General features: G+C 46.8%; 1 protein-coding gene across 6 annotated transcripts in view; it reads left to right on the forward strand.

Moving 5' to 3' along the window:
• LOC130277011 (sodium/calcium exchanger 1-like) overlaps positions 1-27,534 on the forward strand; it is a 319,182-nt gene that overhangs the window by 201,439 nt on the left and 90,209 nt on the right. The gene's annotated exons all lie outside the window — the stretch shown is intronic.

The following is a 27,534-nucleotide window of genomic DNA, read 5'->3' on the forward strand; positions in this document are numbered from 1 at the left end:
TATCACCAACCATTCCCATTTTATTAAGGTTTATCCATATAAATGGCCCACCCTGTAGAAAGAAAACAAGCCTGTAACAGAGCCTCACTGGAACGCCAGCATGCAAAAGTAACCGAACAATCCCACTTGCATCACTACACCAGACAACATGTTATACTTACCACCCCGTGACCACCCCCCTGTTGTTTTGCTAATCACTTCTGCACAGTAGCTAATCACCTCTGCATCCTCTATCGAAAACAATTATTAATATAATGATTAGTGTTGAGCAGCATAGGCCATATTCGAATTCGCGAATATATGGACGAATATTCGCATATTCGTAATATCCTTGTTTTATTTTCGCGTATGTGAAAATTTGCGTATGCGAAAATTAGCATAAATAAAAATTAACATAAACAAAAATTTGCATATGCGAAAAATTAGCATATGCTAATTTTCGCATATGTGAAAATTCGCACGCCAGTCTCACACAGTAGTATTAGAGCCTTCTTTACACCATACAAGCTGGAAGCAGAGAGGGGTGATCACTGTGATGTGTACTGTGAAAAAGAAAAAAAAGAAAAAACGAATATTCGTAATTACGAATATATAGTGCTATATTTGCGAATTCGCGAATATGCGATATTCGCGAATAAAATTCGTTTTGCGAATATTCGCGAGCAACACTAATAATGATGCCAGACATTGTATCCTTTCAATATAATACTACCACACACTGAATCCTCTGAATATAATACTGCCACACACTGCGCCCCCCCCCCCGAATATAATTCTGCCACACACTTTACCCTTTAAATATAAGACTGCCACACATTGCGCCCTCTGAATATAATACTACCACACACTGTGCCCTATGAATATAATACTGCCACACACTGTACCCTTTGAATATAATACTGCCAAAAACTGTACCCTCTGAATATAATACTACCACACACTGTACCCTCTGAATATAATACTGCCACGCACTTTGCCCTCTGAATATAATACTGCCACATACTGCACCCTCTGAATATAATACTACCACACACTGAACCCCCTGAATAACCCCTTGGGGACGGAGCCCATTATGACCCTAAAGACGGGAGCATTTTTTGCAAATCTGACCACTGCTACTTTAAGCATTAATAATTCTGTGATGCTTTTACTTATAAATTTGATTCAGAGATTGTTTTTTCGTGACATATTCTACTTTATGTTAGTGGTAAATTTTCGTCGATACTTGCATCCTTTCTTGGTGAAAAATTCAAAAATTTCATGAAAAATTTGAAAATTTTGAATTTTTCTAACTTTGAAGCTCTCTGCTTATAAGGAATATGGATATTCCAAATAAATTATATATTGATTCACATGCAAGCGAACTACAATGCTCAGAAGAGAAGGAGCGCCATTGAGCTTTTAGAGAGATTATTTGTTTGGAATGAAAGTCGGGGGCATGTGCATTTACAAAGCCCCCCGTGGTGCCACAACAGTGGACCCCCCCACATGTGACCCCATTTTGGAAACTACGCCCCTCACGGAATGTAATAAGGGATACAGTGTGCATTTACACCCTACTGGCGTTTGACAGATCTTTGGAACAGTGGGCTGTGCAAACAAAAAAATTACATTTTTCATTTTCACGGACCACTGTTCCAAAAATCTGTCAGACACTTGTGGGGCGTAAATGCTCACTGTACCCTTTGCTACATTCCGTGAGGGGTGTAGTTTCCAAAATGGGATCACTTGTGGGTATTTATTTTTTTGGGTTTATGTCAGAACCGCTGTAAAATCAGCCACCCCTGTGTAAATCACCAATTTTGGCCTCAAATGTACATAGTGCTCTCTCACTCCTGAGCCTTGTTGTGCGCCCGCAGAGCATTTTACGCCTACATATGGGGTAATTCTGTACTCAGGAGAAATTGCGTTAAAAATTTTGGGGGTCTTTTTTTCCTTTTACCTCTTTTGAAAATGAAAAGTAAAGGGCAAAACCAGCATGTTAGTGTACATTTTTTTTTTACACTAACAGGCTGGTGTAGACCCCAACTTTTCCTTTTCATAAGGGGTAAAAGGAGAAAAATCCCCCTACAATTTGTAGTGTAATTTCTCCCGAGTACGGAGATACCTCATATGTGGCCCTAAACTGTTTCCTTGAAATACGACAGGGCTCCGAAATGAGAGAGCGCCATGCGCATTTGAGGACTAAATTAGGGATTGCATAGGGGTGGACATAGGGGTATTCTACGCCAGTGATTTACCTAACTCAGTATTTTCCAACCAGTGTGCCTCCAGCTGTTGCAAAACTACAATTACCAGCATGTACTGATCACAGAACGGCATGCTGAGAGATGTAGTTATGCAACAGCTGGAGGTACGCAACTACAACTCCCAGCATGCCGAGACAGCTGTTTGCTGTGTGGGCATTCTGGAATTTGTAGTTTTGCAACATCCGGAGTGCTACAATTTAGAGACCACTGAACAGTGATCTCCAAACTGTGGACCTCCAGATGTTGCAAAACTACAACTCCCAGCATGCATGGTCTGTCAGTACATGCTGGGAGTTGTAGTTTTGCAACAGCTGGAGGCACACTGGTTGGAAAACCTTCAGTTAGGTTCTGTTACCTAACTCAGTATTTTCCAACCAGTGTGCCTCCAGCTGTTGCAAAACTACAATTCCCAGCATGTACTGATCACAGAGCGGCATGCTGAGAGATGTAGTTATGCAACAGCTGGAGGTACGCAACTACAACTCCCAGCATGCCGAGACAGCTGTTTGCTGTGTGGGCATGCTGGAATTTGTAGTTTTGCAACATCCGGAGTGCTACAATTTAGAGACCACTGAACAGTGATCTCCAAACTGTGGACCTCCAGATGTTGCAAAACTACAACTCCCAGCATGCCCAGACAGCAAACAGCTGTGTGGACCTGCTAGGAGTTGTAGTTTTGCAAGATCTAGAGGGCAGTATAGAGATCACTGTGCAGTGGTCTCTAAACTGCAGACCTCCAGCTGTTGCAAAACTACTAATTCCAGCATGCCCACACAGCAAACAGCTGTCTGGGCATGCTGGGAGTTGTAGTTTTGCAACATCTGGAGGGCTACAGTCTAGAGACCACTATAGTGGTCTCAGACTGTAGCCCTCTAGATGTTGCTAGGCAACTACTCACCGGCTTCCGTCGCATCCAGGGAGCCGTCCTCTTCTGCCGAACGCCGCCCGCAGATCTCCGTTGCCGCCAGCCGATCGCCGTCGCTCCGCAGCCTCTGGAAGGGTAAGTGGACTCCAGCGCCGCTCCTCTTAGTTTTCCCTGTTCTACCCCGCCTATTGTGGGTGGGCAGGACAGGGGAAACGAAAGTAAACCCCTCCGCCCCTGATCTGCTATTGGTGGTCACGTCTAGACCACCAATAGCAGGGATAGGAGGGGTGGCACCCGTGCCACCTCACTCCTATCGCTTTAGGGGGATCGTGGGTGTCTTAGACACCCGCGATCCCCCTTCTATTCCGGGTCACCATAGACCCGTAATGACCCGGAATCGGCGCAAATCGCAAGTGCGAATTCACTTGCGATTTGCGCCGATCGCCAACATGGGGGGTCTAATGACCCCCCTGGGCATTTGCACGGGGTGCATGCTGATAGATATCAGCAGTCACCCCGGCCCGGTTCCCGCCCGGCGCGCCGCGGGGACCGAAATTCCCACGGGCGTATGGATACGCCCTTCGTCCCTAAAGTACCAGGACGCAAGGGCGTATTCCTCCCCCCCTTGTCCCCAACAGGTTAAAATACTGCCACACACTACACCCCCCGAATTTAATTCTGCCACATATTGTACCCCCCCTGAATAAAATACTGCCACACACTGCACCCTCTGAATGATCCTGCCGATAGATGATGAGGGTACTACTGTCACCCGGTGCGGCCCGCACCCCGGTCACTACGCCACTGCTTCTGCAGGCTTGTTTTCTTTTTTCTCAAGTCTGTTAGCACACCTGTTCGCTTTATTATCCCATATATGCATCACACCAGCAGGTAAAGGACACTTAGGAGAATATGCAATGCAACACCTTGGGAGTGTGGGACTAGTGGAAGAGGATCCTATATTAATTCTCTTTGAAAGAAGTACAAGAAGACACCTTAGTGGCTCATGACCAGATTAAGCAAGATAGGAATGGGACAGCCTAAGAACCTCTCCTATTTGCCATATATGGATGACCCATCTAAGGGTGGGTTCACACTACGTTTTGTCCCATACGGGAGCGCATACGGCAGGAGGGAGCTAAAACCTCGCGCTCCCGTATGTAACCGTATGCGCTCCCGTATGCCATTCATTTCAATGAGCCGACCGGAGTGAAACGTTCGGTCCGGTCGGCTCATTTTTGCGCCGTATGCGCTTTTACAACCGGACCAAAAACCGTGGTTGACCACGGTTTTAGGTCCGGTTGTAAAAGCGCATACGGCGCAAAAATGAGCCGACCGGACCGAACGTTTCACTCCGGTCGGCTCATTGAAGTGAATGGCATACGGGAGCGCATACGGTTACATACGGGAGCGCGAGGTTTTAGCTCCCTCCTGCCGTATGCGCTCCCGTATGGGACAAAACGTAGTGTGAACCCAGCGTAAGAAAGGTTCTCAGGAGTCAACAGCAGGACATAGATTTAAGAAATAAGGCCCCTAGTGGAGGAGATTGTCTGCAGAGAATTCCAAAATGTAAGGGCAGAGGTTAAGGAACCCCTGAATCCCCAGACAATACACCCTCCACAAAGCATCAATAGTAATTAACCCCTTAAGGACTCAGCCCATTTTTGCCTTAAGGACAATTTAATTTTTACGTTTTCATTTTTTCCTCCTCGCCTTCTAAAAATCATAACTCTTTTATATTTTCATCCACAGATTAGTATGAGGGCTTGTTTTTTGCGCGACTAGTTGTCCTTTGTAATGACATAACTTATTATATCATAAAATGTATGGCGCAACCAAAAAACACTATTTTTGTGGGGAAATTAAAACGAAAAACGCAATTTTGCTAATTTTGGAAGGTTTCGTTTTCACGCCGTACAATTTATGGTAAAAATGACATGTGTTCTTTATTATGAGGGTCAATACGATTAAAATGATACCCATTATTACATACTTTTATATTATTGTTGCGCTTAAAAAAAATCACAAACTTTTTAACCAAATTAGTACGTTTATAATCCCTTTATTTTGATGATCTGTACTTTTTGATCTGTACTTTTTTTTGATACCACATTTGCATATAAAAAACTTTTAATACATTTTTTATAATTTTTTTTTAATAAAATGTATTAAAAAAGTAGGAATTTTGGACTTTTTTTTTTCCGTTCACGACGTTCACCGTACGGGATCATTAACATTTTATTTTAATAGTTCTGACATTTACGCACACGGCGATACCAAATATGTCTAAAAAAAAATTTTTATGCTTTTTGGGGGTAAAATAGGGGGATTTTTCACTTTTTTTTTACTTTTACATTTTTTTACATTTTTTTTTTACACTTGAATAGTCCCCATAGGGGACTATTCATAGCAATACCATGATTGCTAATACTGATCTGTTCTATGTATAGGACATAGAACAGATCAGTGTTTTCGGTCATCTTCTGCTCTGGTCTGCTCGATCACAGACCAGAGCAGGAGACGCCGGGAGCCGGACGGAGGAAGGAGAGGGGACCTCCGTGCGGCGTTATGAATGATCGGATACCCGCAGCAGCGCTGCGGGTGATCCGATCATTCATTCAAATCGCGCACTGCCGCAGATGCCGGGATCTGTATTGATCCCGGCACCTGAGGGGTTAATGGCGGACGCCCGCGAGATCGCGGGCGTCGGCCATTGCCGGCGGGTCCCTGGCTGCGATCAGCAGCCGGGATCAGCCGCGCATGACACGGGCATTGCTCCGATGCCCGCGGTTATGCATAGGACGTAAATGTACGTCCTGGTGTGCTAAGTACCACCTCACCAGGACGTACATTTACGTCCTGCGTACTTAAGGGGTTAAAGGGGTACTCAGGTGGAAACCCTTTTTTTTTTTTTTAAATGAACTGGTGCCAGAAAGTTAAACAGATTTGTAAATTACTTCTATTAAAAAATCTTTACCTTCCAGTACTTATTAGCAGCTGTATGCTACAGAGAAAATTCTATTGTTATTTAATTCCTTTTTTGTCTTGTCCACCTCTGTCTGTGTCAGGAACTGTCCAGAACAGCATAGGTTTGCTATGGGGATTTTCTCCTGTGCAGGTGTCAGCAGAGAGCACTGTGGACAAGACAAAAAAATTTTAAAAAAAGAAAAGAATTCCCTCTGAAGCATACAGCTCCTAATAAGTACTGGAAGGGTAAAGATTTTTTAATACAAGTAATTTACAAATCTGTTTAACTTTCTTACTTAAAAACTTTGATTTAAAAAAAAAAAAATTCCACCGGAGTACCCCTTTAAGTGCTGTAGAGGGAAGATAACATCAATCAAACAGGGTCGAGAAGCAAAGAATGGTGCACTTCACCAGGTCCACCACATCCAAAGACAACAGTAAGGGGGGCCACTTATCTAGCAGTCATTTGAGTCCTGAAAAAGTTGTGGGAAAGTAGCCTTGTAAGGGTATGCTCACATTGCGGAGTTCCCATAGAATTCCGAGAGCGGAAGTATAATTAGAATTCCGCTCAGTGAACAGTACCATCAGTGGGAATGGGTCTTCCGAAAAACCTGTTTACAATGCGGAATTTCAGCGGCAATTCTGCTGCTGAAATTGTTCCGCTGAAGGAAAGAATATGTTCATTCTTTGCACGGAATTCCGCGAGTACTGCTTAGCCGTCAATGGTGACGGCGCAGTGCCATGCGGACCTACCACCGCCGGCAGCTGCCAGGCTGAATCTCCGCTCGCTGAATTCAGCCAGCGGAGATTCAGCGTGTGTTCCTCATTGTGAACGCACCCAGGAGGAGTGGTAAGGAGACAGTTTAACCCCAAGATATCAAAGTGAGGGGTCTTACTATTGGTAGGGATAGGAGTGGCATAAGGCAGCGACAACCTCTCCGAGAGGATAACCTCTCCGAGGGGAAGGGCTTCAGTCACCTGCCCAAAGGTTAATATTATGTTATATATTATACCTATAAAATATTATACCTATAAATCCAGGTGTAACCTTTCGGCGATCTAGAAATCTGCAGAGCCTGATAGCCCCTAATAGATTTAAAACCAGCAACGGTGAAAATCAAACTACCTTCGAATTAAAACTGGGTTGCTTCCCTTGCAATAGACCACGTTGTCTGTGTTGCTCCATGATTAATACTCCTAAGTTTTCCTTTGCATCTATTCAGACTAAGCTAACATTTTCTATTGAACATAGAGTCAGCTGTTATACTCACTTTGCGGTATATCTTTTGAATTGTACTTGCCAATTACAATACGTAGGCCGGACAATTCAGACTGTACGATCACATATGTCTAAACTCAGATCAAATATAAAAAAGAGTTTTCTATTGCATAGTATATCTCGTCATTTTTCTGCAGTACACAATAATAATATTAATGACTTGCAACTTACCATTTTAGAAACTATTCCGGCAACAACTCCTAACCGTTATCAAAAATTGATTAATCGAGAATCTTACTGGATTTTCAAATTAGTTACGCTTACCCCTCAGGGACTTAATGAATCAATAGAAAATGTTCGATAGTCCTTTATATTGTTTTTCATTATATATTCATTTTTGTTCTGTATGTTATTTTTTAATTTTTGTATCCTTGTACCTTTTTAATATTTTTTTATGAATGATTATACCAATGAGATTATCTATTTACAATGATAAAATGTTTTTATGTGTAGCACCTAATGTGGTTTACTGTGGATTCGGCAATTGCAGTCTCCCCAGGCAACCCATATTGTGTACACATAATGAGAAAGATATTGCAGTTACACAATTCTACTTATTTTCTTATTCGCATCGTGACTCTCCATATCCTCTGCTATAAATTAGCAGCGGATCCTGGCAACTCACAATGCAGTTTTATAATAACTGAGGAATTTTTCTTCTGCCAACTGTCACGATTCGGCTGGCTGGAGGTGGATCCTCTGTGCCAGAGAGGGATTGGCGTGGACCGTGCTGGTGGACCGGTTCTAAGTTGCTACTGGTATTCACCAGAGCCCGCCGCAAAGCGGGATGGTCTTGCAGCGGCGGTAGCAACCAGGTCGTATCCACCAGCAACGGCTCAACCTCTCTGACTGCTGAAGATAGGCGCGGTACAAGGGAGTAGACAAGAGCAAGGTCGGACGTAGCAGAAGGTCAGGGCAGGCAGCAAGGATCGTAGTCAGGGGCAACGGCAGGAGGTCTGGAACACAGGCTAGGAACACACAAGGAAACGCTTTCACTGGCACAATGGCAACAAGATCCGGCGAGGGAGTGCAGGGGAAGTGAGGTATAAATAGGGAGTGCACAGGTGAGAATACTGATTAGGCCTGCTGCGCCAATCAGTGGCGCAGCGGCCCTTTAAATGGCAGAGACCCGGCGCGCGCGCGCCCTAAGGAGCGGGGCCGCGCGCGTCGGGACAACACAGACGGGGAACGGGTCAGGTACGGGAGCCGAGATGCGCATCGCGAGCGGGCGCGTCCCGCATCGCGAATCGCATCCCGGCTGGGAGTAATATCGCAGCGCACCCGGTCAGCAGGTCTGACCGGGGCGCTGCGAATGAGAGAACGCTGCGAGCGCTCCGGGGAGGAGCGGGGACCCGGAGCGCTCGGCGTAACAGTACCCCCTTGGGTCTCCCCCTCTTTTTGGAGCCTGAGAACCTGAGGACAAGACTTTTGTCCAGGATGTTGTCCTCAGGTTCCCAGGATCTCTCTTCTTTTTTTTTTCCTCTGACCGTCTTGGAGGCCAGAATCTCCTTCACGGAGAAGACGTCAGAAGAACCGGAAACAGGAGTGGGAGAAACAAGTTTGGGAGAGAAGCGGTTAATGATGAGTGGTTTAAGGAGAGAGACATGGAAGGCATTGGGAATACGAAGAGAAGGAGGAAGAAGGAGTTTGTAAGAGACAGGGTTAATCTGGCACAAGACTTTGAAAGGACCAAGATAGCGTGGTCCCAGTTTGTAACTGGGGACACGAAAGCGGACATATTTAGCGGAGAGCCATACCTTGTCTCCGGGAGCAAAAATGGGGGGAGTTCTTCTTTTCTTATCGGCAAATCTTTTCATCCGGGATGAAGCCTGTAAAAGAGAATTTTGGGTCTCTTTCCATATGGTGGAAAGATCACGAGTCACTTCATCCACAGCGGGCAAACCAGAGGGCAAGGGGGTAGGGAGGGGGGGAAGAGGGTGACGGCCGTACACCACGAAAAATGGGGACTTAGCAGAAGACTCGGAGATTCTGAAGTTGTATGAGAATTCGGCCCATGGTAGAAGATCTGCCCAGTCATCCTGGCGGGAGGAAACAAAATGCCGTAAATAGTCACCCAGGACCTGATTAATTCTTTCTACTTGCCCATTGGATTGGGGATGATAAGAAGAAGAGAAGTTTAGTTTAATCTTGAGCTGTTTACAGAGGGCCCTCCAGAATTTAGACACGAATTGGACGCCTCTATCCGAGACGATCTGCGTGGGCAAACCGTGAAGACGAAAAATGTGTACAAAAAATTGTTTTGCCAACTGAGGCGCTGAAGGAAGACCAGGAAGAGGAATAAAATGTGCCATCTTGGAAAATCGATCAACGACCACCCAAACAACTGTGTTGCCACGGGATGGGGGTAAGTCTGTGAAAAAGTCCATACCAATCAGTGACCAAGGCTGTTCGGCTGATGAAGGAGACCAGCAGGCTTCTGGCGAGGAGTCTTATCCCGGGCACAGACAGTACAGGCCCGCACAAAATCAACAACATCCATCTCCAGAGTCGGCCACCAATAAAAACGAGAGATGAGTTGCAAGGATTTTTTGATGCCCGCATGGCCTGCGAGGTGGGAGGAGTGTCCCCATTTGAGAATCCCGAGACGCTGGCGTGGAGAAACGAAGGTCTTCCCTGGAGGCGTTTGCCTGATGGAGGCTGGAGAAGTGGAGATCAGACAGTCCGGAGGAATGATGTGTTGCGGAGAGACCTCTACTTCAGAGGCATCAGAAGAACGAGAGAGAGCATCGGCCCTAATGTTCTTGTCAGCAGGGCGAAAATGAATTTCAAAGTTAAAACGGGCAAAGAACAACGACCACCTGGCCTGGCGAGGGTTCAGTCGTTGGGCAGACTGGAGATAGGAGAGATTCTTGTGATCAGTGTATATGATAACTGGAAATTTTGATCCCTCCAGCAGATGCCTCCATTCCTCAAGCGCCAATTTAATGGCCAGTAGTTCTCGATCCCCGATGGAGTAATTCCTCTCCGCTGGAGAGAAGGTCCTAGAAAAAAACCCACAAGTAACAGCATGCCCGGAAGAATTTTTTTGTAGAAGGACAGCTCCAGCTCCCACTGAGGAGGCATCTACCTCCAATAGGAAGGGTTTAGATGGGTCAGGTCTGGAGAGCACGGGAGCAGAAGAAAAGGCAGACTTGAGATGTTTAAATGCGTCTTCCGCTTGTGGAGACCAGGACTTGGGATTGGCATTTTTCTTGGTTAAAGCCACGATAGGAGCCACAATAGTGGAAAAGTGTGGAATAAATTGTCTGTAATAATTGGCAAACCCCAAAAAACGTTGGATAGCACGGAGTCCGGAGGGGCGTGGCCAATCTAAGACGGCAGAGAGTTTATCTGGGTCCATTTGTAGTCCCTGGCCAGAGACCAAGTATCCTAGGAAAGGAAGAGATTGACATTCAAAGAGACATTTCTCCATTTTGGCATAAAGTTGATTGCCCCGAAGTCTCTGAAGAACCATGCGGACATGCTGGCGGTGTTCTTCTAAGTTGGCAGAAAAAATCAGAATATCGTCCAGATAAACCACAACACAGGAATATAAGAGATCACGAAAAATTTCATTAACAAAGTCTTGGAAGACGGCAGGGGCGTTGCACAGGCCAAAGGGCATGACCAGATACTCAAAGTGTCCATCTCTGGTGTTAAATGCAGTCTTCCATTCGTCCCCCTCCCTGATGCGGATGAGATTATAAGCCCCCCTTAAGTCCAGTTTGGTAAAGATGTGGGCGCCTTGTAGGCGATCAAAGAGTTCCGAGATAAGAGGTAAGGGGTAGCGTTTTTTTACCGTGATTTTATTAAGTCCACGGTAGTCAATGCAAGGGCGTAGGGAGCCATCTTTTTTGGACACAAAAAAAAATCCAGCTCCGGCAGGAGAGGAGGATTTGCGGATAAACCCCTTTTTTAAATTTTCCTGGATGTACTCCGACATGGCAAGAGTCTCTGGAGCAGACAGAGGATAGATTCTGCCCCGGGGTGGAGTAGTACCCGGGAGGAGGTCAATAGGACAGTCATAAGGCCTGTGAGGGGGTAAAGTCTCCGCTTGCTTCTTGCAAAAGACGTCAGCATAGTCCATATAAGCCTTAGGAAGACCGGTTACAGGGGGAACCACAGGGTCATGGCAGGGAGTACTGGGAACCGGTTTAAGACAGTCCTTGAGACAAGAAGTACCCCAGTTCTTGATTTCTCCTGTGGACCAATCAAGGGTTGGGGAATGGCGTTGAAGCCACGGTAATCCAAGAAGAATTTCAGAAGTGCAGTTGGAGAGGACCAAAAATTCAATTTTTTCGTGATGAGGTCCGATGCACATTAGGAGAGGTTCCGTGCGGTAACGCACGGTACAGTCCAATCTTTCATTGTTAACAGAATTGATGTAGAGGGGTCTGGCGAGACTGGTCACTGGGATGTTGAACCTGTTGATGAGAGAGGCCAAAATAAAATTTCCTGGAGATCCGGAATCCAGGAAGGCCATAGCAGAGAAGGAGAGGGTAGAGGAAGATATCCGCACAGGCACAGTAAGGCGTGGAGAAGCAGAGTTGACATCAAAAACTGTCTCACCCTTGTGCGGAGTCAGCGTACGTCTTTCCAGGCGGGGAGGACGGATAGGACAATCCTTCAAGAAGTGTTCGGTACTGGCGCAGTACAGGCACAGATTCTCCATGCGGCGTCGTGTCCTCTCTTGAGGTGTCAAGCGAGACCGGTCAACTTGCATAGCCTCCACGGCGGGAGGCACAGGAATTGCAGAGGACCAGAGGAGAGAGGAGCCGGGGAGAGAAACCGCCTCGTGCGAACAAAGTCCATATCCTGGCGGAGCTCCTGACGCCTTTCGGAAAAACGCATGTCAATGCGGGTGGCCAGATGAATAAGTTCATGCAGGTTAGCAGGAATTTCTCGTGCGGCCAGCACATCTTTAATGTTGCTGGATAGGCCTTTTTTAAAGGTCGTGCAGAGGGCCTCATTATTCCAGGATAATTCGGAGGCAAGAGTACGGAATTGGATGGCGTACTCGCCAACAGAAGAATTACCCTGGACCAGGTTCAACAGGGCAGTCTCAGCAGAAGAGGCTCGGGCAGGTTCCTCAAAGACACTTCGAATCTCCGTGAAGAAGGAGTGTACAGAGGCAGTGACAGGGTCATTGCGGTCCCAGAGTGGTGTGGCCCATGACAGAGCTTTCCCAGACAGAAGGCTGACTACGAAAGCCACCTTAGACCTTTCAGTAGGAAACTGGTCCGACATCATCTCCAAGTGCAGGGAACATTGTGAAAGAAAGCCACGGCAAAACTTAGAGTCCCCATCAAATTTATCCGGCAAGGATAAACGTAGGCCGGAAGCGGCCACTCGCTGCGGAGGAGGTGCAGGAGCTGGCGAAGGAGATTGTTGCTGGAGTTGCGGTAATAGCTGCTGTAGCATCTGTCACGATTCGGCTTACAGGTAGTGGATCCTCTGTGTCAGCGAGGGATTGGCGTGGACCGTGCTGGTGGACCGGTTCTAAGAGGCTACTGGTGTTCACCAGAGCCCGCCGCAAAGCGGGATGGTCTTGCTGCGGCAGTAGCAACCAGGTCGTATCCACTAGCAACGGCTCAACCTCGCTGACTGCTGAGAAGGCGTGGGACAGAAGGACTAGGCAGAGGCAAGGTCAGACGTAGCAGAAGGTCGGGGCAGGTGGCAAGGTTCGTAGTCAAGATGGATAGCAGGAGTTCAGGTAACACAGGCTTTGGACAACACTAAACGCTTTCACTGGCACAAGGCAACAAGATCCGGCAAGGGAGTGCAGGGGAAGTGATCAGATATAGCCAGGGAGCAGGTGGAAGCCAATTAAGCTAATTGGGCCAGGCACCAATCATTGGTGCACTGGCCCTTTAAGTCTCAGAGAGCTGGCGCGCGCGCGCCCTAGAGAGCGGAGCCGCGCGCGCCAGCACATGACAGGAGGGGCCCGGGACGGGTAAGTGACCTGGGATGCGATTCGCGAGCGGGCGCGTCCCGCTGTGCGAATCGCATCCCCGACGGCCATGTCAGTGCAGCGCTCCCGGTCAGCGGGACTGACCGGGGCGCTGCATGGAGAGAGACGCCGTGAGCGCTCCGGGGAGGAGCGGGGACCCGGAGCGCTAGGCGTAACAGTACCCCCCCCCCTTAGGTCTCCCCCTTTTTTTGTCCGACAACTGCTTTACCTGGGACGAGGACATCGGGAGTGAATGGAGGGTTTCCTCAAAGGCAGGCAGTACAGCAGGAGTGGGAATGGGGAGGGAGGGCAGAGGGTGAAGCTTGGCACGGGGCAGGGTGACACAAGGACGGGGGCCATGAGGAGGCACTGAGGCTTGCCTGACGGGACTGGGAGGGGGGGAGAGGCATCTCTTGTGGCAAGCAGAGTCCCAGTTCTTGATCTCCCCGGTGGTCCAGTCAAGGGTGGGAGAATGAAGCCGGAGCCATGGCAGACCGAGGAGGACCTCAGAGGTACAGTTGGGAAGGACGAAGAACTCAATCCTTTCGTGGTGGGGTCCAATGCACATTAAGAGGGGTTTTGTGCGGTAACGCACGGTGCAATCCAATCTGACTCCGTTGACCGTGGAAATGTAGAGCGGCTTGACGAGACGGGTCACCGGGATGCAGAATTTATTCACCAAAGACTCCAAAATAAAATTCCCAAAGGCACCAGAGTCCAAGCAGGCCACGGCTGAGAGGGAGGAGTTGGCTGAAGGAGAAATCCGCACGGGCATCGTGAGACGTGGAGAAGCAGATTTTGAACCAAGAGACGCCACACCCACGTGAGCTGGGTGCGTGCGTGCGTTTCCCAGACGTGGAGGACGAATAGGGCAATCCACCAAGAAATGCTCGGTACTGGCACAGTACAGACAAAGATTTTCTTCCCTACGGCGATTCCTCTCTTCCTGGGTCAGGCGAGACCGATCCACTTGCATGGCCTCCTCGGCGGGAGGCCCAGGCGTAGACTGCAAAGGATGCTGTGGGAGAGGTGCCCAGAGATCTAAGTCTTTTTCCTGGCGGAGCTCCTGATGTCTCTCAGAAAAACGCATGTCAATGCGGGTGGCCAAATGGATAAGTTCTTGCAGGTTGGCAGGAATCTCTCGTGCGGCCAGCACATCCTTGATGCTACTGGATAGGCCTTTTTTAAAGGTCGCGCAGAGAGCCTCATTATTCCATGATAATTCGGAAGCAAGAGTACGAAACTGGATGGCGTACTCGCCCACTGAAGAATTACCCTGGACCAGGTTCAGCAGGGCAGTCTCGGCAGAAGAAGCTCGGGCTGGTTCCTCGAAGACACTCCGGACGTCAGCGAAGAAGGACTGGTATGTGGCTGTGGCAGGATCATTGCGGTCCCAGAGCGGTGTGGCCCAAGACAAGGCCTTTCCTGAAAGAAGGCTCACTACGAACGCCACCTTAGACCGTTCTGTAGGAAACAAGTCCGACAACATCTCCATATGCAGGGAACATTGAGACAGAAATCCACGGCAGAGTCTAGAGTCCCCATCAAATTTGTCCGGCAGGGACAAGCGGAGGCTAGGAGCGGCCACTCGCTGCGGAGGGGTTGCAGGAGCTGGCGGAGGAGATGGTTGCTGCTGTAGCAGAGGCAGAAGTTGCTGTAACATGGTGGTCAACTGCGACAGCTGCTGTCCTTGTTGGGCAATCTGCTGCGATTGCTGAGCGACCACCGTGGTAAGGTCAGCGAGACTTGGCAGCGGCACCTCAGCGGGATCCATGGCCGGATCTACTGTCACGATTCGGCTTACAGGTAGTGGATCCTCTGTGTCAGCGAGGGATTGGCGTGGACCGTGCTGGTGGACCGGTTCTAAGAGGCTACTGGTGTTCACCAGAGCCCGCCGCAAAGCGGGATGGTCTTGCTGCGGCAGTAGCAACCAGGTCGTATCCACTAGCAACGGCTCAACCTCGCTGACTGCTGAGAAGGCGTGGGACAGAAGGACTAGGCAGAGGCAAGGTCAGACGTAGCAGAAGGTCGGGGCAGGCGGCAAGGTTCGTAGTCAAGATGGATAGCAGGAGTTCAGGTAACACAGGCTTTGGACAACACTAAACGCTTTCACTGGCACAAGGCAACAAGATCCGGCAAGGGAGTGCAGGGGAAGTGATCAGATATAGCCAGGGAGCAGGTGGAAGCCAATTAAGCTAATTGGGCCAGGCACCAATCATTGGTGCACTGGCCCTTTAAGTCTCAGAGAGCTGGCGCGCGCGTGCCCTAGAGAGCGGAGCCGCGCGCGCCAGCACATGACAGGAGGGGCCCGGGACGGGTAAGTGACCTGGGATGCGATTCGCGAGCGGGCGCTTCCCGCTGTGCGAATCGCATCCCCGACGGCCATGTCAGTGCAGCGCTCCCGGTCAGCGGGACTGACCGGGGCGCTGCATGGAGAGAGACGCCGTGAGCGCTCCGGGGAGGAGCGGGGACCCGGAGCGCTAGGCGTAACAGCATCACGGTCAGTTGAGACAGCTGGTGGCCTTGTTGCGCTATCTGTTGCGACTGCTGGGCGACCACCGTGGTGAGGTCGGTGACAACTGGCAGTGGGACTTCAGCGGGATCCATGGCCGGATCTACTGTCACGATTCGGCTGGCTGGAGGTGGATCCTCTGTGCCAGAGAGGGATTGGCGTGGACCGTGCTGGTGGACCGGTTCTAAGTTGCTACTGGTATTCACCAGAGCCCGCCGCAAAGCGGGATGGTCTTGCAGCGGCGGTTGCAACCAGGTCGTATCCACCAGCAACGGCTCAACCTCTCTGACTGCTGAAGATAGGCGCGGTACAAGGGAGTAGACAAGAGCAAGGTCGGACGTAGCAGAAGGTCAGGGCAGGCAGCAAGGATCGTAGTCAGGGGCAACGGCAGGGGGTCTGGAACACAGGCTAGGAACACACAAGGAAACGCTTCCCCTGCACTCCCTCGCCGGATCTTGTTGCCATTGTGCCAGTGAAAGTGAGGTATAAATAGGGAGTGCACAGGTGAGAATACTGATTAGGCCTGCTGCGCCAATCAGTGGCGCAGCGGCCCTTTAAATGGCAGAGACCCGGCGCGCGCGCGCCCTAAGGAGCGGGGCCGCGCGCGCCGGGACAACACAGACGGGGAACGGGTCAGGTACGGGAGCCGAGATGCGCATCGCGAGCGGGCGCGTCCCGCATCGCGAATCGCATCCCGGCTGGGAGTAATATCGCAGCGCACCCGGTCAGCAGGTCTGACCGGGGCGCTGCGAATGAGAGAACGCTGCGAGCGCTCCGGGGAGGAGCTGGGACCCGGAGCACTCGGCGTAACACCAACTAAATGGTTACATTTTTAGCAATTTTCTTTGTTAGTCAATGGGTTAAATTCTACCTATTTATACCTGCTGTGTACTCTATCTGTCATGCCTGATGAAGCTGCGCATGCGCATCGAAACGCGTTGCATTCTGGACAAATAAATCCTTTTAATCCTTCAGCTGTTGTGGTCGTTCAGCGCCGTTTAGCCAGGTTCCCTCTGAAGCCTTTTATTCCTTTGCCTGAACTACTAATGGTAGGGGATAGGAGGAGGTTGCACCCCTGCTCCCTCACTCCTATTCTTCAGGGTGATGTGCGCTGACAGCGCTGATCACCCTTATTTTCCAGGCAATCCGGTCACCAGAGAACCGATCAGCCCGGAAAAACCATGATTCGCTGGTCAGAATTGAGGGGGGGGGGTGAGTTTTCAGGACCTCCCTGGGCGATGTTACAGGATGCCTGATGAATGATTTCAGCAGGCATCCCATTCCAATCATCGCCAGGTGAGTGGCGGGGATCAGAAATATGGAAGGCGTACAGGTACGCCCTCCATCCTTAACTTGTTAAGGACCAAGGACATACCGGTACGTCCTGAATCCTTTCTATAACGCGGGGCAACGGCCGGGACCCGTGGCTAATAGCGTGCGGCAATGATCGTGGTGCCGCCCGCTATTAACCCTTTAGACGCGGCGTTCAAAGTTGAACGCCGCATCTAAAGTGAAAGTAAAACCATGCCGGTTAGCTCAGGGGGCTGCTCGGGATGTCCGTGGCGAAATCGCGGCATCCCGAACAGCTGTGGGACACGAGGAGGGTCTCCTACTCTCTTGCCTCCTGGTGTCCGATCGCCGAATGACTGCTCAGTGCCTGAGATCCAGGCATGAGCAGTCAAGCGTCAGATTAATTGATCACTGGTTTCCTATGAGAAACCAGTGATCAATCTAAAAGATCAGTGTGTGCAGTGTTATAGGTCTCTATGGGAGCTATAACATTGCAAAAAAAAAGTGAATAAAGATAATTTAACACCTCCCCTAATAAAAGTTTGAATCACCCCGCTTTTCCCATAAAAAAAAAAAAACTGTGTAAATAAAAATAAACATATGTGGTATTGCCGCGTGGGTAAATGTCCAAATTGTAAAAATTTATAGTTAATTAAACCGCACGGTCAATGGCGTATGCGCAAAAAAAAATCCAAATTCCAAAATAGTGCATTTTTGGTCACTTTTTATATCATGAAAAAATGAATAAAAAGCGATCAACAAGTCCGATGAATACAAAAATGGTACCGCTAAAAACTTCAAATCACGGCGCAAAAAATGAGCCCTCATACTGCTCCATATGCGGAAAAATTAAAAAGGTATAGGGGTCAGAAGATGACAATTTTAAACAAATACATTTTCCTGCATGTAGTTATGATTTTTTTCAGAATTACGACAAAATCAAACCTATATAAGTAGGGTATCATTTTAATCATATGGACCCACAGAATAAAGAGAATGTGTCATTTTTACCGAAAAATTTACTGCGTAGAAACAGAAGCCCCCAAAAGTTACAAAATGGCGGGGTTTTTTTTAAATTTTGTCTCACAATTATATTTTTTCCGTTTCACCGTAGATTTTTGGGTAAAATGACTGATGTCATTACAAAGTAGAATTGGTGGGGCAAAAAATAAGCCATCATATGGATTTTTAGGTGCAAAATTGAAAGGGTTATGATTTTTTAAAGGTAAGGAGGAAAAAACGAAAGTGCAAAAACGGAAAACCCCCTGGTCCTTAACCCCTTAAGGACTCAGGGTTTTTCCGTTTTTGTACTTTCGTTTTTTCCTCCTTACCTTTTAAAAATCATAACCCTTTCAATTTTCTACCTAAAAATCCATATTATGGCTTATTTTTTGCGTCGCCAATTCTACTTTGCAGTGACATTAGTCATTTTACCCAAAAATGCACGGCGATACGGAAAAAAAAATCATTGTGCGACAAAATCGGAAAAAAAAACGCCATTTTGTAATTTTTGGGGGCTTCCGTTTCTACGCAGTGCATATTTCGGTAAAAATTACACCTTATCATTATTCTGTAGGTCCATAAGGTTAAAATGATACCCTACTTATATAGGTTTGATTTTGTCGCACTTCTGGAAAAAATCATAACTACATGCAGGAAAATTATACGTTTAAAAATGTCATCTTCTGACCCCTATAACTTTTTTATTTTTCCACGTACAGGGAGGTATGAGGCCTCATTTTTTGCGCCGTGATCTGAAGTTTTTATCGGTATGATTTTTGTTTTGATCGGACTTTTTGATCACTTTTTATTCATTTTTTAATGGTATAAAAAGTGACCAAAATACGCTTTTTTGGACTTTGGAATTTTTTTGCGCGTACGCCATTGACCGTGCGGTTTAATTAATGATATATTTTTATAGTTCAGACATTTATGCACGCGGCGATACCACATATGTTTATTTATTATTTTTTTTACACTGTTTTATTTTTTTTATGGGAAAAGGGGGGTGATTCAAACTTTTATTAGGGAAGGGGTTAAATGACCTTTATTTACACTTTTTTTAAAAAATTTCTCATCCTGATCACAGGCGTGTATTAACACGCCTGTGATCAGTGTTATCGGCGCTTGACTGCTCCTGCCTGGATCTCAGGCACGGAGCAGTCATTCGCCGATCGGACACCGAGGAGGCAGGTAAGGGCCCTCCCGGTGTCCGGTCAGCTGTTCGGGACGCCGCGATTTCACCGCGGCGATCCCGAACAGCCCGACTGAGCAGCCGGGTCACTTTCACTTTCACTTTAGAAGCGGCGGTCAGCTTTGACCGCCGCTTCTAAAGGATTAATACCGCACATCGCCGCGATCGGCAATGTGTGGTATTAGCCGCGGGTCCCGGCTGTTGATGAGCGCCGGGACCGATGCGATATGATGCGGGATCGCGGCACGATCCCGCTTCATATCGATGGAGCCGGTGCAGGACGTAAATATACGTCCTCCGTCGTTAAAGGGTTACTCCCGTGGAAAACTTTTTTTTTTTTTTCTAAATCAACTGGTCCCAGAAAGTTAAACAGATTTGTAAATTACTTCTATTAAAAAATCTTAATCCTTCCAGTACTTATTAGCTGCTGAATACTACAGAGGAAATGGTTTTCTTTTTGGAACACAGAGCTCTCTGCTGACATCATGACCACAGTGCTCTCTGCTGACATCTCAGTCCATTTTAAGAACTGTCCAGAGTAGGAGAAAATCCTCATAGCAAACATATGCTGCTCTGGACAGTTCTTAAAATGGACAGAGATGTCAGCAGAGAGCACTGTGCTCATGATGTCAGCAGACATATCTGTGTTCCAAAAAGAAAACCATTTCCTCTGTAGTAGATAGACCCTAAAAAGTACTGGAAAGATTAAGATTTTTTAATAGAAGTAATTTACAAATCTGTTTAACAACTTCATAGAGGCTGTCAGACTGCGAAGCATAGCATAAGCCCCCCCCCCCCCCCATGGCACTCAGTAACACTGGCATCGACTTCTCAGCACAAATGTTATTAGCTATGACTTATTGTTCAATATACAGCGACCAGTTATCTGAAATACAGTTAAATATCTCAATTTTACCAATATAGTACATGTTCGTTTGCCCCTCACTTGCGACCCTTGGGCTGATTAGCTTTTTCACAGCATTTAATACCCCATTAATAGGGGTTATAAGTGTGTTTCTTCATGTATAATTTGAGGGGCCATCTTACAGTGGCTTCTATCTGAGGAAGGTCATTTAACATTGGGAAAATACATAAGACGCTGTCCTCTGATCCCTCTCTCTCCCACAGAGTTACGCTCCCCTAACCACACCCTCATTTATGCCCATAACCAGACCCTCATTCACGCCCAATTGCATCCAGCCTCCTCCTCCAATATACTCACTACTACTAGCGGACAACTTTACAGTGTTGTTTCAGCAAGCACACTCCTATCACCATTATACTGTAACTTACCAAATCTTAAATACTGAGACCAATATTACCAATAATACCAGTATAAAAGGAGGAATATTCTCCCCATACATATCACCATCATACTATTGCTGACCAAATCCTGTTTACTGAGACCAATATTACCAATAATACAAGTACAAATAAAAAAATAAAAAATTGCCAGCATCTTCAAACAATATGACATTTGTGCACAGGTGCACATTGCTAGTTGTGTGTTACCAGTAAAGTACAAAAAATACTTCCATACCATGACCACCACCAACATTATCAATGACTAATACCTCTATATTTTTACAAAAAAAATCCACTATGTAAAAGACCAATATTCCCACATACATTTACTTTATAGAATGATTATATATATGACCATAAAGGTAGATACCAGCTGTAAAGAGGATCTGTATTCCATACAAGTAATTATAAACAGGACCATATAGCGATAACTAAAGCAGGAAAATACAGTTCTCCCACTTAAAAAGATGAGAGAGGCCTGTAATTTTCATCATAGGTATACCTGCATCTAGAGGGGCGACTGGCAACAATGAGAAGCATTAACAACATGGAGAGGAGTCTCATGCTCACTGAGCAGGCAATCTCGGGAATAGAGGTGGGGGAGGACAGTGGGACGGAGTTGGAGGACAGTCAGGCAGTTAGCTGGGTTACAGTTAGAAAGAGGGGTAGGGGAAAAAGTGTCAGGGAGGCTAGTCCTGAACTGGCACACCCCAACAAGTTTGCCCGCTTGGCAGATGAGGGGGATGCCATTACAGAGCTAGCAGAACTGCAGCAGGATACCGCCTCTGAGCGCCAGGGGGGTGTCTGCTCCAGTAAGGAGGGAGGGAGGAGTACAGGGCAGGCCAGACAGGTACTAGTGGTGGGGGACTCAATTATTAGGGGGACAGACAGGGCAATCTGTCACAAAGACCGGGATCGCCGAACAGTGTGTTGTCTGCCTGGCGCACGAGTTCGGCACATCGCGGATCGGGTTGACCATGGCACACATGTGCAGTCATGGCACATATTGGCACCAATGACAAAGTAAGAGGTAGGTGGAGTGTCCTTAAAAATGATTTCAGGGACTTAGGCCGCAAGCTTAAGGCAAGGACCTCCAAAGTAGTATTTTCTGAAATACTACCAGTACCACGAGCCACACCAGAGAGGCAGTGGGAGATCAGGGAGGTAAACAAGTGGCTCAGAAGCTGGTGTAGGAAGGAAGGGTTTGGGTTCATGGAGAACTGGGCTGACTTCGCTGTCGGTTACCGGCTCTACCGTAGGGACGGGCTGCACCTCAATGGGGAGGGTGCAGCTTTGCTTGGGGAGAAGATGGCTAGAAGGATGGAGGAGTGTTTAAACTAGGGACTTGGGGGGAGGGAACCTACAGCAAAGAGGGGGAAGATAGTGTAGATAGAGAGGTGGGAATTATAAATGTACCTGGGGGTGGAGCGGAGGGAGGGGTTAGAATAGTTAATAGGAATAGGCTTCATAGGAAAATAAAACTTACACCCTTGAATTCCATTAACCCCAATAACATAAAGGATGGAAATGTAAAGTGTATGTTCACAAATGCCAGAAGCCTAGCAAATAAAATGGGGGAGCTTGAGGCCATGATACTGGAGAAACATATTGATATAGTTGGGGTCACTGAAACATGGCTGGACTCTTCGCATGACTGGGCTGTCAATCTGCAGGGGTTTACATTGTTTCGCAAGGATAGAATGAACAGAAAAGGTGGTGGAGTCTGTCTGTATGTAAGAAGTGGTATGAAAGTCAGTGTGAACGATGCCATAGTGTGTGATGATTCTGAGGAGGTGGAATCACTGTGGGTAGAATTACAAAAGGAGGGAAATACTGAAAAAATAATATTTGGGGTAATCTACAGACCCCCTAATATCACTGAAGAGATAGAAGTTCGGCTTCATAAACAAATAGAGAGGGCCGCCCGGGCAGGTACAGTGGTAATAATGGGAGATTTTAACTATCCAGATATAGATTGGGGTCCGGGGTTGGCTAAAACTACAAAGGGGCGTCAATTCCTAAATTTATTGCAGGATAATTTTATGGGCCAGTTTGTGGAGGACCCAACAAGAAGTTATGCCTTGTTGGATCTGATCATTTCCAACAACGGAGAGCTGGTTGGTAATGTAACTGTGCGGGAAAACCTTGGTAATAGCGACCACAATATAGTTACTTTTGACTTAAAATGTAGAAAACAAAGACAGGCGGGGAAGGCAAAAACATATAACTTTAAAAAGGCAAACTTCCCTGGGCTGAGGGCTGCACTACAGGACATAGACTGGGGGGAGGTGTTGTCAAATACTGATACAGAAGGTAAATGGGACATCTTTAAATCAACTCTAAATAACTATACAGCTAAATATATACCAAAGGGGAACAGATATAAACGATTAAAACTAAATCCTACATGGCTGACAAATGATGTTAAAAGAGCAATAAACAACAAAAAAATAGCCTTCAAAAAATACAAATCTGATGGGTCAGCGATAACATTTAAACAGTACAAAGAGCTTAATAAAATCTGTAAAAATGTAATAAAAACAGCAAAAATTCAAAACGAGAGACAGGTGGCCAAAGAAAGCAAAACTAATCCTAAATATTTTTTTAGATATATAAATGCAAAAAAAACAAGGACAGAGCATGTAGGACCCCTTAATAATTATAATGGGGAGGTTGTCACAGGCGATCAAGAGAAAGCGGAGCTACTGAATGGGTTCTTTAGTTCTGTATACACTATGGAAAAAGGAGCTGACATTGGCCAGGTCAGTGCTGGTAACACATCATGTAATGTACTGAACTGGCTTAATCTAGAGATGGTACAAGGTAAGTTAAGTGATATAAATGTAAGCAAATCTCCAGGGCCAGATGGATTGCACCCAAGAGTTCTTAGAGAGGTAAGTTCAGTAATATCTGTACCCCTGTTCATGATATTTAGAGATTCTCTGGTGTCTGGTATTGTGCCAAGGGACTGGCGCAAGGCGAATGTTGTGCCAATCTTCAAAAAGGGCTCTAGGTCTTCCCCAGGAAACTATAGACCGGTAAGTTTAACGTGCATTGTGGGTAAATTGTTTGAAGGACTTATAAGGGATTACATACAGGAATACATAGGGGATAATTGTATTATAAGTGATAGCCAGCATGGGTTTACTAAGGATAGAAGTTGTCAAACCAATCTAATTTGCTTTTATGAAGAGGTGAGTAGAAGCCTTGACAGAGGAATGGCTGTGGATATAGTGTTTCTGGATTTTGCTAAAGCATTTGATACTGTCCCTCATAGACGTCTGACAGGTAAGTTAAGGTCTTTGGGTTTGGAAATTTTAGTTTGTAACTGGATTGAACACTGGCTCATGGATCGTACCCAGAGAGTGGTGGTCAATGATTCGTACTCTGATTGGTCCCCTGTTATTAGTGGTGTACCCCAAGGTTCAGTACTGGGCCCGCTGTTGTTTAATTCATTTATCAATGATATAGAGGAGGGTATTAACAGCTCTGTTTCTATCTTTGCAGATGACACCAAGCTTTGTAGCAAGGTACAGTCTATAGAGGATGTGCATAAGTTACAGGATGACTTGGATAGACTAAGTGTCTGGGCATCCACTTGGCAAATGAGTTTCAATGTGGATAAATGTAAAGTTATGCATCTGGGTACTAATAACCTGCATGCATCGTATGTCTTAGGGGGGATTAAACTGTCAGAGTCACTGGTAGAGAAGGATCTGGGTGTACTTGTAGATCACAGACTACAGAATAGCATGCAATGTCAGGCTGCTGCTTCCAAAGCCGGCAGGATATTGTCATGTATCAAAAGAGGCATGGACTCAAGGGACAGGGACATAATACTCCCCCTTTATAAAGCATTGGTACGGCCTCACCTGGAATATGCTGTTCAGTTTTGGGCACCTGTCCATAAAAGGGACACTGCGGAGTTGGAAAGGGTGCAGAGACGCGCGACTAAACTAATATGGGGCATGGATCATCTTAGCTATGAGGAGCGATTAAAGGAGTTACAATTGTTTAGTCTTGAGAAGAGACGTTTAAGGGGGGATATGATAAAAGTATATTAATGGCCCATACAAAAAATATGGAGAAAAACTGTTCCAGGTTAAACCCCCCCAAAGGACGAGGGGGCACTCCCTCCGTCTTGAGAAGAAAAAGTTTAGTCTCAAGGGGCGACACGCCTTCTTTACCGTGAGGACTGTGCATTTATGGAACGGTCTACCTCAGGAACTGATCACAGCAGGAACAATTAACAGCCGCACTGCCGGGAGTGAAGTTCACTTCACTCCCGACAGTTTAACCCTTACAGCCACGGTCAGAAGTGACCGCGCGCTGTAAGGAGTTCTGACAGAGGGAGGGGGCTCCCTCTGTCTCCTCTGCAGCACCCTGCAGCGCGATCGCGGGTTGCTGTGTGTGGCCGCACTGCCGGGAGTGAAGTTCACTTCACTCCTGACAGTTTAACCCCTACAGCCGCGGTCAGAAGTGACCGCGCGCTGTAAGGAGTTCTGACAGAGGGAGGGGGCTCCCTCTGTCTCTCCTGCAGCACCCCGCATCGCGATCGCGGGGTGCTGCTGCATACCTGGGCTGCCGGGGGTCCTACAAAGACCCCCAGGTCTGCCCTGGGTATTGCCTGAGAGGCACGTCCTAATATGCTGCCTCCTAGTGAAAACTGGCAGGCAGCATATAACTGTAATGCTTTGGAATACTAAGTATTCCAAAGCATTAACCCCTTAAGGACCAAGGACGTACCGGTACGTCCTTGGTCCTGCTCTTCTGATATAACGCGGGGTTACACAGTAACCCCGCGTCATATCACGGCGGGCCCGGCGTCATAGTGAAGACGGGACCCGCCTCTAATAGCGCACAGTGCCGATCGCGGCGCCGCGCGCTATTAACCCTTTAGCCGCGCGCTCAGAGCTGAGCCGCGCGGCTAAAAGTGAAAGTGAAAGTTCCCGGCTAGCTCAGTCGGGCTGTTCGGGATAGCCGCGGCTAATCGCGGCATCCCGAACAGCTGACAGGACAGCGGGAGGGCCCCTTCCTGCCTCCTCGCTGTCCGATCGCCGAATGACTGCTCAGTGCCTGAGATCCAGGTATGAGCAGTCATGCCGCAGAATCGTTGGTCACTGGTTTCTTATGAGAAACCAGTGATCAACATAGAAGATCAGTGTGTGCAGTGTTATGAGACCTATAACACTGCAAAAAAAAAAGTGAAAAAAAAAGTGAATAAAGATCATTTAACTCCTCCCCTATTAAAAGTTTGAATCACCCCCCTTTTCCAATGAAAAAAAAAAACACAGTGTAAATTAAAAAAAAATAAAACATATATGGTATCACCGCGTGCGGAAATGTCCGAATTATAAAAATATATCATTAATTAAACCGCTCGGTCAATGGCGTGCGCGCAAAAAAATTCAAAAATCCAAAATAGTGCATTTTTGGTCACTTTTTATATCATTTAAAAAACGGTTTTTCCGTTTTTGCATTTTCGTTTTTTGCTCCTTGCCGTTAAAAAATCATAACTCTTTCAATTTTGCACCTAAAAATCCATATGATGGCTTATTTTTTGCGCCACCAATTCTACTTTGTAATAACGTCAGTCATTTTGCCCAAAAATCTACGGTGAAACGGAAAGAAAAATCATTGTGCGACAAAATTGAAAAAAAAAACGCAGTTTTGTAACTTTTGGGGGCTTCTGTTTCTACGTAGTACATTTTTCGGTAAAAATGACACCTTATCTTTATTCTGTAGGTCCATACAATTAAAATGATACCCTACTTATATAGGTTTGATTTTGTCGGACTTCTGGAAAAAATCATAACTACATGCAGGAAAATTAATACGTTTAAAATTGTCATCTTCTGACCCCTATAACTTTTTTATTTTTCCGTGTATGGGGCGGTATGAGGGCTAATTTTTTGCGCCGTGATCTGAAGTTTTTAGCGGTACCATTTTTGCATTGAAAGGACTTATTGATCGCTTTTTATTCATTTTTAAATGATATAAAAAGTGACCAAAAATGCACTATTTTGGACTTTGGAATTTTTTTGCGCGCACGCCATTGACCGAGCAGTTTAATTAATGATATATTTTTATAATTCGGACATTTCCGCACACGGTGATACCATATATGTTTATTTTTATTTACACTGTGTTTTTTTTTTTATTGGAAAAGGGGGGTGATTCAAACTTTTAATAGGGGATGAGTTAAATGATCTTTATTCACTTTTTGTCCTGTCAGCTGTTCGGGATGCCGCGATTAGCCGCGGCTATCCCGAACAGCCCGACTGAGCTAGCCGGCAACTTTCACTTTCACTTTCTGCACGCTATTAGAGGCGGGTCCCGGCTTCACTATGACGCCGGGCCCGCCGTGATATGACGCAGGGTTACTGTGTAACCCCGCGTTATATCAGGAGAGCAGGACCAAGGGCGTACCTGTACGCCCTTGGTCCTTAAGGGGTTAAGCCATTCTGTTGTTGATTTACTTCTCTGCGTTGGGTCGTTGTCCTGTTGCAACACCCATCTTCTGTTGAGCTTCAGCTGGTGGACAGATGACCCTAAGTTATTCTGCAAAATGTCTTGATAAATTTGGGAATTCATTTTTCCTTCGATGATAGCAATCTGTCCCGGCCCTGACGCAGCAAAGCAGCCCCAAACCATGATGCCCCCACCTCCATACTTCACAGTTTGGATGACGTTTTGATGTTGGTGTGCTGTGCCTCTTTTTCTCCATACATAGTGTTGTGTGTTTCTTCCAAACAACTCAACTTTGGTTTCATCTGTCCACAGAATATTTTTGCCAGTACTGCTGTGGTATATCTAGGTGCTCTTGTGCAAACTGTAAACGTGCAGCAATGCTTTTTTTTTTTTACAGCAGAGGCTTCCTCTGTGGTATCCTCGCATGAAATCCATTCTTGTTTAGTGTTTTA

Source organism: Hyla sarda, chromosome 6 (genome assembly GCF_029499605.1).
Source record: "Hyla sarda isolate aHylSar1 chromosome 6, aHylSar1.hap1, whole genome shotgun sequence".
Classification (NCBI taxonomy): Eukaryota; Metazoa; Chordata; class Amphibia; order Anura; family Hylidae; genus Hyla; species Hyla sarda.